The following is a 13,217-nucleotide window of genomic DNA, read 5'->3' as shown; positions in this document are numbered from 1 at the left end:
GTAAGACCAGAACCATGACATGATGAAAATATGAAATTCCTTCCATTTCGATTTTCTAATAAAGGAATCGATGCTATCAACATAAGCAACGTTCCTCATCACAACGAGGTAATATCTAAAATCCAACTTTATTTTCAAAATCAGTCTGTTCCTATTGTATCCTACAACTACACCATAACCATTGCACCTACGGTATTTAACTATAAGCAAACACTAAAGGACCTTGATTTAGAAGAATACATACAAACCCTCATACGAGTGTTCCTAAGCGCCTTATATTTACAGCCCATCTGGCCATGTCATTACTGGGATCAGAACATAATTCAACAGGAACATCTCCAAAAGGTGATATATCATGGTCTAAGTTTTCAGAAAACCCCAACACATCACTGAAATCCTTTCACTGACCTGTTAGACCATAGGTCAACAGTGAGACAGATGTGACCAGCTTTGCTAAACGAGAAGAAGTTGAACTGGACACTTTGTCAGAATGGGTTAATTCTAATAGGTCTCTTATAAAACGTCGAATTCAAAAGTTAAAAAACTGTGTAAGTGACAGGCATGGGGCGAATCACATTACAGTGTAATGCATTATATTACAATTACATTGACAAAACCATGCATTAAATTACAATTACATGTATTTATTAAAGTAATGCATTACATTACCATTACTTTTGCAAAGTAATACATTGAATTACACATTATATTTGTGAATTTTATTATCAATTGAAATGAAAAATAAAAGATTTTGAAAAACAACATGAAGTCACAAAAGATTCTAGCATATGCAGTAACTGTTCCATGAATTGAATTTAAGTAGACATGTAAAAAGTCTATTCAATACGACTATATCATTTTAACATCATAAGGGTTTCAAAGGTTTCATCCTTCATGCGCAATCTATCAGGCCTGAACTTATGAGCAGTTATGCCAAGAAATCCTTTCATTGACCTGTTAGATCATAGGTCAACAGTAAGACAGATGTGACCAGCTTTGTTAAGATTGTCGTGCATTATTTGACTGACATCCTTGGATTTAGTATGAATAAGTTCAGACGAGTGAGGTTTTCTGCTTGGAATGTTCAATTTTGGGTTAAGGTTTTTAACAAAGTTCTTAAAGTTTTGGCTTTCAACTGTAGCAAACGGAAGTAAATCACCGACTTACTAAGTGATCGACCAAAGTCCGTATTCAGAAACAAAGACGCTGTGAAATGTCTTCACGATAAATATGTTGTTAACCCTGCTGCGGACAAAGCTTCAAATAATATTGTTTTTGTATGTAAATCATACTACTATACGAGTGCCTTGTAAAAATAAATGAGCACTCAGGTATAATCCCACAAACAAAAACATATCATTTGACAAGGATGAGATTTTGTCGAATAAAAAGTCATTCATGGCTTCAATATAGCAAATCTGAGGACTTACCTTGTTTGATCGATTGGTTTTTAACGCCACTTTGGGCACTATTGTACTATTTCGTGGCTGTCATTTTTTTATTGGTGGAAGAAGTAGGGATGCCAGGTGAGAATCACTGACCTTCGGCAGGAAAACTGACAATCCTAGTCAATTAAGATTGGGGTCTAGCGCGCCTGCCAAGTGCGGGATTCGAAAACACAACCTCAGTGTTTACAGGCTAGTGACACAGTAGTTGGGACTTCTAAGACCACTCGGCCGCTGAGGTCCCATGTTATCTTCAAATATAACATTAAGCATAATTATTATACCTTTCATATGTTATTTCATACATTTGTACTTGATGGAAGTGGTAAAATGATAAAATAAATCAATTGCATATTTTCTATTTAGTAATATTTCAAACGAATTGTGTTGTTTTTTTTTGTTGTTGTTTATTTTTACTTTTTCTTCAAAAGTAAATCCATAAAAATCTGGTCCTCGTGTTTGGTGTTTACCATAGTGTCATTAACAGAAAATGCTGGCTGACCATCAAGTCGGACTGCATATTTTAGTGGACAACCCACAGTGCAAGGATCCATAATGAAAGTTAAAAGACAAATTATTGACAGAAACAGCAACATAATTCTCATATTCGTCATTTATATACACCACCACCAATGTTGTCAAAAGCTTTATTTACCTACAAAATGACAACAACACTTTATAAATGTGTATGCGTCCGAACCGCTTCTCTGAATTTGTCTTCATCAGTGACGTTCAAGGCCGCATATTCGAACGCTATCAATGTATAAAAACGGAAACATTTGGAGAGCTTTATGACCAAAAGAACCTAAACATAACAGCCAAATCCATCTAAGCTCAACTTTTCCTGAGTTTCTAGATAATTTATAAACCGAGGATTGATTGTAAAATAGAAAAAAGTCCGAACTACGATCCCGTATATCCTACTTGACCCAAAAGTCCTATGAAACATCAGTGTCAATTAATTTATCACACAACGCTGTGGTTGCAATGGTTATTTTAAACGCAGTGTGGCCTTAATGTTGTTCTTGTCATTCCTATTCAAATTATATTTGTCAAAAAAAACCTTACTTAGATGTATGAATGTCACACTCTAATTCACAAGGAATATAAAATGCGGATGTTAAAATAAGAACTGTAATTTCGACCACGACAATGGCTAAAGGAAGGTGTTAGAATGATTTCTGTAGCTGTACATATAAATTGCACATTATTTACTTTCATTGGTAAAAATAAATAAAAAAAAAACTGTTAGTGTTCGCTTATGATCCGATGGTAAATATTGAATGCATATCTCAAACAACAATTAACTAAGCACGTCGATTTTATAGTGGAGCGACCTTGATGATTGACGGCAAATGATAACCTGTAGTATTTCCATATAACGCTAAACCCGTGGAATAAAGTGCCATTTGAAAGGCATACATACCAGCACGGAGTCACGAGGTTTGTTTTCTCTTTGTAGTATTGGGTTGCTTTGAAATCACACATGTTGAGCGGACAAGGCATACATACCAGCATGGAGTCACAACTTCTTTTATGATATTATTATTTATATACACTGGTGGGTGATGAGGTTTATGGTGCTTTTTTGAAATGGTCATTATTTCTGTTTTGTTCGGGTTGAAATTGACAAGCCATTGCTTAGACCAATTATGTATTTTCTCAATATCTTTATTTAGCTTTTCTGCCGCTTCATATTCGTTATCAACCATTATATAAATTGAAGTGTCGTCAGCAAAAAGTTTAATATCACATTCTATATCATTAACTATGTCATTTATATAAAAATAAAATAGGACCCAAGATAGACCCTTGGGGTACCCCAGCTGAGACATGCTCGTTGTTGGACATTTCTCCGCAAATGACAACCTGGTGCCTTCTTGAGTTTAAATAGCTTTCAAACCAAAGTAGCAATTTTCCATTAATTCCGATTTTTTTAAGCTAACAGAGTAAGCCTTTATGCCAGACTCGGTCGAAAGCTCGACTTATGTCACAGAAAATTACCCTTACCTCTTTCCCTGCATCTAATGCTTTACCAAAATCGTTAATTATACATAGCAGTTGGTTTACCGTCGAATCACCAGGAATAAAACCAGACTGGAATTTTGTTAATAAAGAATTTGTAATAATAAAGTTAAAAAGGTATTTAAAAATGCATCTCTCCATTGTCTTACCAATGTTAGACAACAAAGATATTGGTCTATAATTAAGTAAAAATTCTGGGCCACCTTTGTTTTAATAGACAGGGATAACATTTGCTAGTTTCCACACATCTGGAAATCTCCCTGTTAGAAGGGATTTTTGTAAACGGATACTTCAAGACAGTTGCTGTCGACCTCAGGAGTCTTGGACTGATGAAATCAGGCCCTGTAGCTTTTGAAATATCAAGATTTACAAGCACACCTTCAACATCCTGCTCACTTATAATCAGTTCCTCTAGTTTTTTAATTTCATCATATTCTAATATTGGTAATACAGTATTTGAATCATCAACAGAAGACTGTGCGCAGAAATAATCGTTAAAATAATTAGCTTTGTCGTAATCACTTTCTATATATTGGTTATATTGAAAATTAAAGTAGGATAGACTGATTTATTATTTGGTAGTCCGATCAAATTTTTAATGGTTTTCCACCATTGTTTTGTGCTTATTTTGTGTATACTATCAACTTTATTGACTTGCTTTTCCAAGAATTTTTTGTTACTTGATCGAACGTAGCTTATTCATTTATTTCTTATTCGTCGAAAATTTGTCCAATCAATTTCATTGTTTGTTATTTTAGCTTTTTTATGTAATTTCTTACGCTTTCGAATCATTTTTCTTATATTCGAATTCATCCAAGGTGGATCATGTTTCCTAACTTGAACCAGTTTGTTTGGGATTGATTTTTCTGCCGCTTCAAGAATTTTTTCCGTAATATTTACTGCCGCGGTATTTATGTTTTGATTATCAATTAGAGTATCCCAGTTAATTTTAAGGAGTTCGTTTTCAAACAAATCATAATCGCCTAATTTTCCTTTTAAAGGATTTTGTTAATTGTTTTTCGATATTTATTACTGCACTTATAGGACAATGATAGCGTACAGAATTTTTAAGGATGTTTTCACCAACTTCTGAGTACAGTATTATATACGGATCATTTACCATAATTAGATCTAGTAACGACACTGACCTTCACAAAAATATGTAGCATCAGTTATTATTTGATATAAGTTATTTTGGTTACATATTTCTCTTAACATTTGTTTGCTATGATTAAGTTGGTCATCGTTAAAATCACCGCAAATTATAATTTTATCTGCATTCGAATTTATGGCGAGATCTATTGAATAATTTATTTTTTCCCAGATTTGGTTATCTGAATCTGGCGGTCTATAAAAATACCCAAACAATATATCTATTCCTTTAACATGAATTTTGACCCATACACATTCCAATCCGTTTATTTTAATTCAGGTTTTTCTTCACTAAAAATATTTTCTTTCACATTATTTGTATATAACTCTCCTTACTCTTTGGAATTAGGGGAATTTGCGACCCAAATAGTTCACCAAAATTAACATTTTTATAGTATAGTAATAAGACACATGGCATCATATCTGACTTTTCCAAAATGCCGCCAATTTAATTTTTTCCGCAACTTCAGAATGGCGGGTTCTAGTATCAGTCACATTGTTGTTTTTAGAAAGTAGCAACAACGGTCGTTTCTAAGGGCTTGCTTTCCGACTGTCTAGGCGAACGACAAGGTAAGAAGGCAGACTTGTATGCTCTATGGTATTTTATTTTCTAGAAAAATGGAAAGGAAATTAAAAAATATATATATATTTAGTCTCCTCGCTTTGAATTATCAATAACAGGTATTGAAGTAAAGGTATGTACTATATACTTAGGATCGTTCGAATCAGTTGCGTAACACACACACAGCTTGTTTATTGATATTTTGCGTGATATAATCCTATTCAGTGTTTCCTTTTTTTTATTTACAGCTCAAATGGTTATCTGTTGACTGTTTACAACAGTATGGAATTTGCTAAAATGCTATACTGTGCTACTGTTTTGATATTCGGATGTATTATGTTGTCGTCTGCTTGCAAACTCTCCGAACATACTATCCTGAGAGTCGAGAAAAAGCTGAAAGAAAAGATGCTAAAAATAAATATAGGAAAGATACTTAGAAAAAATATAGACAAGATACCTACAAAAAAAGTCAAAAAAGGTATGGAAATAATATGAAACTAGTTTAACGAGTTCTGTGCCACAGGGCCGATTATCGGCCCAAAGTCATACTCCTGTCAGTGCCAAAGGGCCGATTCATCGGCCAATTGAAATAATGTTATGAACTACGTAATGTACTATGACGTCGCCGTTTTTGCGCTAAATTTAATTCCTCCATCTTGTAATTTTCGCGCGCTTTTTTACCAATATTAAAAAATATGGATTATGAAATTTATACTGAAAATAAAATTATGTAAGGATCCTTTTATAAATATTATAGAATAATAGATATATAATAATTTTATTATATTTAAAAGTACAGAATCTAAAATTTACTCTCTTTTTTTCGGCGCTTTTGCAGTATATTTTATATATGCATTTTAGGCTTACTTTCCTGAAATTTTCAAGGGTTTATTTCAAAAAATGTATCATAGTAAAAAGAATAAAAGTAAAAATGTAAATACATAAAATATAGAAGATAGTAATTATTAAAATAAGAACAAAATACCTTTACAAAGAACGGGCGAGAAAAAACGCAAGTAAAAAAATTAAAAAAAACCCTCAAAAACGTGAAAAGATGAAAAGTACGCCAAAAAGTGCAGTGCACATTAATGACGTAATTGAGCTAATGACGTCATCCATTAATGCATCCACCGGATTATGGCTTATCCTAACCCTTGGTTTCGTGTTTATCCTCCGGCCGAAGTTAGGGATCACACACAATTTTAGAAATGTAGGACATAAAAGAATGCTGCCGAGAAATGCCAGACCCATTGCCTATTTCATGCTGATTTTCAACAATTCATTCAATGAAGAAGTTTGTCTTCTCGGAAAACAAACAGGTAGTTTTAAGCCCATGTTCCTTTAAAAAAAAAAACACCAGTGAATTTTTATGCATGGAATAAATTTTAATGAAAAAACTTTACTGCGTTCAAATTTTTGAGACTATATTTATATATACGGCATACGATTGGAAAGGCCAAACAGTTAAACAGAAGTAATAAATCAAGGGGTTGGATACAAGAGATACAAATAATCTATCTTCGATCGGTTCATGTGTTTACTCATTTATTTTTTTGTCCCTTCTCTCAACGTATTGTCCCTCCATACTAGTCTTTATAAAAAAAAAGAAAGAAAGAAAAAAAAAAGCGCACACAATCCTCAGAACTTTGTGAACAATTATAAAACTTTAAATTACAATTACAGTGAATAATTATTGTACGCCTGTCCAGAATTAAGAACACGAACACATTATTTTTCATATTAAGGTACGATCCCGGGGGGTGGGGTTACTGACTATCCTTTCGGGTATAACTGTGCCGACAGCACTTGCCAAATCATACCCTGTTATAACCAGAAAACATTGAAAAACATATCCTGTTCTAAACAGAAATATTGAAAATATACCCTGTTCTAGACACGCTCAGAAAATGTATACCCTATTCTAGACACGCTCAGAAATATGCACCGGGAATGATCCTGTTCTAGACCGTATAAAATAGATGCTGTTCTAGACCCGGGTTCTAGACGGTATCTTAAACAGTCAAATAAGCGATCCTGTTCTAGACAAATCCTTTGTTTAAAAAAGACCCTGTTCTCACCAGCAGGGCATGAAAAAGCGACCCTGCTCTAACCAGCAGGACATGAAAAAGGGACCCTGTTCTAACCAGCAGGGCATGAAAAAGTGACCCTGTTTTGCGGCACACTCGTACCACTAAAAATATAGGAAGTAACACCCCCGGGGGTACGATAGAAGTTTTATATTAAGGGAACTCTCACAATGTTAGATCTCGCCTCCATTTTATACAATTATTAATTGATGACATTTTCCGAATTTTCCGAAGATCATATGACAAGAAATCGTGCCTCTCTTGGGGTCTTGAATGATGAAAGAAATAACCAACATTTGAGAAAATTGCCTGGTCGAAACTGAAGAAAGAGATTGTTCTGTATATTCTGTACGATATGTCCCTGGTGGCAGGAAAAGGTCGAAACATATATAATTATATGTGTTCTCTGTCGTAAAGTTGTTCATAAAATATGTTATAAGAAACACAGCAGACGATGTAACACTGATGAATAAAAAATCTTTCTTGATAAATGATTATATGATATGAATCTTGACTTTTGTATCCCAAGCTCATGTAATGAAATTATTCATAAAGAATAATCACAAACTTTCTTTTATAAGTAGTGATAACTTAATTTGAAATAGTTCTTTTTCATATTACGGACTTTTGACTCAGTCTGAAGTATATGATTTTTAGACAGGTTACCTTCTCTGTGGTAGGACATTTCTGGTCTCTATTCAAGTAAGAGCAACTGAAAGAAGTAGGGTCATGCTTACAATCAGTGAAATTAGTTTGTCATGTATAGAAAACATAAATCAGTTTATCCACCCCCCCTCTCCAAAAAAAAAAAGTTTTACCAATTGTAAGCTTGATTTTACTTTATCTAGTTGCTCTTACTCGAACGGGGACCAGAATATCTTTCAACAGAGTAGGTAACCTGTCTAAATATTATTAACTTCGGAGTCAAAAGTCGGTAATATGAAAATAAACTATTAAAAGGTTGAATTCCCGCCAATTTTCAGTTAAAATCTTTTGGCGCTATCAAACCTGTACTATGACGTCGACGTTATTTGCGTAATCGTAAAGACAATAAAAAAAAAGCCTTGGCATTGAAGGGGTTTTGTTTACAATTTGTTTGGCAGCGAAAGGGTTAACCCTTTCACTGCCAAACAAATTGTAAGCAAACCCCTTCAGTGCAAAGGCTTTTTTTGATTGTCTTTACGTTTACGGAATTAACGTCGACGTCACAGTACAGCTTTGATAGCGCCAACAGATTTTAATTGAAAATTGGCGGGAATTCCGGAGAGTTTAATATTTTGACAGGCTACCTACTCTGTTGTAGGACATTCTGGTCCACGTTTGAGTAAGAGCAACTAGATAAAGTAAAATCAAGCTTACAATTGGTAAAAAAAAATGAAATAAATTGTTTTATGTTTTATGTTCTCTATACATGATCAAATAATTGCACCAATTAATAAGCTTGACGTTTACTTCTTCTCTCACTTGAACAGGGACCCGAATGTCCTTCCACAGAGAAAGTAACATGTTGGAAAATCATTTACTCACGAGTCAAAAGTCGGTTATATGAAAAAGAACTATTGCAAATGGATTTGCCACTACTTATAAAAGAAAGTTTGTGATTATTCTTTATGAATAATTTCATTATATGAGCTTGGGATCATACAACATTCAAGACACATTTATCAAGAAAGATATTTTATTCATCAGCATTACATCGTCTGCTGTGTTTCTTATAACATATTTTATGAACACCGTTATGACAGAGAACACATATATGTTTCGACCTTTTCCTACCACCAGGAACATTTCGCACCGAACATACACAACAGTCTTTTTTCTTTTCTTCCCGGCTATTTTCTCAAATGTTGGTTGTTTCTTTCATCATTCAAGACCCCAAGATTGGCAGGGTTTCTTGTCATATGATCTTCGGAAAGGTCATCAATTAACAGTAACTGTTGTATAAAATGGAGACGAGATTTAGCATTGTCGGAGTTTTGTTGATATAAAATATATGCATTTATTACTATCCTGTGTATAATAAACACGATATTCTCCCACATTTTTGTCGATTTTCGCCCGTCTTCGTAAAAACTAGTGATCATGTCGTTCAAGTCAACGCCTCCCATGTATCTATTGTACTCAGTTATCATTTTAGGTTTTCGGTTTGCAACTAATTCTGCATTGTACCGGCTAGACAACAATTTGACATTTTTGCGCTTTTCTTTTTCCTTAAACGCACATACCAAAATTTCCTGCTGCCGCATGAACATACTCTGGGAAGCCCTTAAATTAGCCGATTTGATAAAGTTTGGTAACGGGCGATTACTACGCACAGTTCCAGTTGTATATGTGTGTAAGTTTAACAATCGTTTCGCTAAAGCTAAAGAGGTGAAAAACGAGTCGCAAAACACATGGTACCATTTATTCAGTAAATCAGCAACGCGAAGTAATGATGTAACAACATATGAACCTTGGGTCTCTCCTGCTGGAGTGGGATCATATCTTTTTCCTTTGTAAACATTAAAGTGAAAACAATACACAGTGATGGCTTCTGTCAACATCCATAGTTTGACACCAAATTTAGCGTGCTTTGTCGGAATGTACTGTCGCAAAACTGTACGCGATTTGGTCCCGATTAAGGATTCATCAATAGACAGGTTTTGAGACGGAGAATAATGTGTTTTCGCTTTTAGGTTGAAATGGTCAACGATAGGTTTAAATTTTGCAATTGGATCATAACTTGGTGAATTTCTAGGCGCTATCTTTCTATTGTCAACAAGATGCAGGAATTTCAACAACAATTGGAAGCAATTTCTGGTGAAAACTTTCCGGAACCAAGGAGTTGACCGACTAGAATGTTTTCTGTTCCAGTATTCAGATATTGTCGCCTTTCTGATTAAGCCCATATTCAAAATCACAGCAACGAAGGCTTTAAACTCTATTAATGTTAATTTTCCTTTCTTACGCCAATCATGAACCCTGGATTTATTGCTGATATTGTGCTGATTTCTTGTAATAAAATTTCTTGCGTACCTGGATATGAAAAATAATGAGTTTTTTAATTTCTTGACAACCGTATAATAATTATTCACTGTAATTGTAGTTTAAAATTTCACACTTGTTCAAAAAAATCTAAGGATTGTGTGTGGGTTTTTTTTCCCTTCTCTTTTCTGTGGTGAGATAAAAAGGGACAAACTAATAGATGCGTAAACACATGCATGGACCGATCAAAAACCATATTTTATATCATATATAGTCAAGCTCAATAATCTTTTTGACGATGCAATACTGGACAATGCGTTTTCCCACGATAAATGCAATATTAATTTCATGATGGAATCGAGTGCATAGCACTGTTACTATAGCTCCGTCCCCCGCATTTTGCTTTTCTTTGATATTTTTTTTTCTCTTGTATCCAACCCTTGATTTCTTATTTCTATTTAACTGTTCGGCCTTTTCTAACGTATGCCGCATTGATCTTAATCATTGGACACAGTAAAGTTTTTTGCTTTGAAATTTATTCCGTGCATTGTGTCGTTTTTAAAGGAACAAGGGCTTACACATACCTGTTTGTTTCTAAGACAAACTTCTTCATTAAATCCATTGTAAAAATCAGCATAAAATATGCAATGGGTCTGGAATTTCTTTTAGGTACATTTTGATCAAATTCTGTGTGATCCCGAATTTCAGGAGGATACACTCGAAACCAGGGATTAGGATCAGCCATAGTTCGATAGATGCGTTAATGGATGACGTCATTAGATCAATTACGTCATTTATTGAATATCGTACTTTTTGGCGTATTTTTCATTTTTCGCGTCTCTAAAAAAAAAAAATATTTGCATTTTATCTAAACCTTTCTTTGTAAAGGTATTTTGTTCTTATTCGATTAATTTCTTTATTCTATATCTAATGTATTTACATTTTTACTTGCATTTATATATATATATATATATATTTGTTTTAAGTAACTCCCTTGATGATAACTTTAGGAAAGTAAGCCTAAAATGCATACCGCTGGAAAAAAAGAGAGTGAATTTAAGACTCAATACATATAAAACTTACTTCCATAATATTTATAAAGGAATCCTCACATGATTTTATTTTCATAATTTTCAAGAAAAAAGGTTCCGTACTTTTTAATATTAGAAAAAAACGCGCGAAAATTAGATGTTAGTTATACGTCCTTGGCCACACGTGGGACATAATAAATTGGTATAATAGTCCCAGGCCATACAAATAAAAAGTTGTTGTTGGTGGAAGATTTTTCTGGTGGTTATATCGGTTCACAATCTTTTTATACTATTGTAGAGATACGGGTCTATTTTTTAGACTATTGTAGAGACACCGGTCTATCTTTTATAAGGGGACGAAGTCCCCTATAACGGTAGAAAAATCAATAAAAAAAAAAAAAAAAAAAAAATCGGGAAAATTTCCCGAAATTTTCATTCTACTAATGAACTCAAAATCGTTAACTTTTTTATTTTCAGACTTTTTTATTTTCCCGCATTTGCGCAGAAATCTACTTCCTTTTTCCGGTCTCGTTTGCATGAGTCTTTGAGTAAAATATATATTTATCAGTCTAGTAAAATATAGGAAGGAACGCAATACCAATTCCATTTTCAATAATTCCTTGAATGGATTGATATGAAAAAACGTTACCTGATAGCGTTTCTTTGTTTACATTGAATATGACGTCATAACATAAATAACGTCACAACTAAAATTCCGAACAACAGAACCGAAATCGGAAACGTAAAGGTATTTCCGTTTCTTTTTTGAACAGATTTTGAAGTTAAAATATGTTTGAATTAAAAAAAATAATTCATACAGACTTCGTCCCCTTTCACAGGTAACGCCTGCCTCATATTACTATTGTAGAGACACCGGTCTATTTTTTATACTATTGTAGAGACACCGGTCTATTTTTTTCTCAAGTAGATGTTTTTTTATGTGACGTGACGTCATACAGATTCGGGGTTTGGTAATGTCTTCAGTCGATGACGTGACGCCATACAGATTAAGGGTGTGATAAAGCCTTTACAACCGTGCTGATATCGATATCATCACGGATGGCTGATACAGTACGATTACCATTGATCGTATTGCACATACAATTTACATGCATTTACTACTAAGTATATAATAAAAGACTATATAGGCTATTGATCTCAATATCATGGAATCGCCCAACTTATAAGCAATGCTTTCTTCATCTTGTATACCAGTATACTATATAGATATAAGAAGATGTGGTATGAGTGCCAATGAGACAACTCTCCATCCAAGTCACAATTTGTAAAAGTAAACCAATATAGGTCAATGTACGGCCTTCAACACGGAGCCTTGGCTCACACCGAACAGCAAGCTATAAAGAGCCCCAAAAATGTAAAACCACTCAAACAGGAAAACCAACGGTTTAATCTATATAAAAAACGAGAAACACTTATGAACCACTTCAACTAGTTTGCTCCTTGTATACTAGTTTGATCAACTTTCACTACAACAGATATGATAGAAGTTTCCGTTATGATAAAAATATATTTAAGGTAACAGGTACGTAAATTGCTTGTGCAGCGATTTTTATAAGAAATTGTATACACTTAGAACTTTAAAAAATACAATGAAAAATTGAAAAATTTAAGTGGGTAACCAATCTTCTTTCGGAGTTACAGCTATTTGAAAATGTGAGGAAACCATTTTCAAGTACATAGACATTAGGCCTACGTCAAATGTACCTTAAAAATTTGAAAATTTAATGGTTAATTTATTCTTCCGTGAAAACCAGTCCTACGATTTTTCTATAGAAATTAGATATTGTTAGAATGGAAATTTCGTTTCTATTGGTGTATAATTTTTATGGGGTTACCGAACTCTTTTTTTTATATATATATCAGCCGTCGAAAAAGTGTTGCTGACGTAAAAAAAAAGTTGAAATTGCATGACGCATGCATGGCAGTGACG

General features: G+C 33.7%; 1 long non-coding RNA gene across 1 annotated transcript in view; it reads left to right on the top strand.

The window, feature by feature from the left end:
- Positions 1-5,152: 5,152 nt before the first annotated feature.
- The window catches only part of LOC127718456 (uncharacterized), a 97,416-nt gene continuing 89,351 nt past the window's right edge, over positions 5,153-13,217 (top strand). The window contains exon 1 of the long non-coding RNA XR_007989839.1: positions 5,153-5,192. This is a non-coding gene — a long non-coding RNA (uncharacterized LOC127718456). The remainder of the gene's footprint in view (positions 5,193-13,217) is intronic.

This window comes from Mytilus californianus, unplaced genomic scaffold, assembly GCF_021869535.1.
Source record: "Mytilus californianus isolate M0D057914Y unplaced genomic scaffold, xbMytCali1.0.p SCAF_10, whole genome shotgun sequence".
Classification (NCBI taxonomy): domain Eukaryota; kingdom Metazoa; phylum Mollusca; class Bivalvia; order Mytilida; family Mytilidae; genus Mytilus; species Mytilus californianus.
The sequence above is the reverse complement of the archived record's forward strand: the minus strand, read 5'-3'. Positions and strand labels throughout refer to the sequence as shown.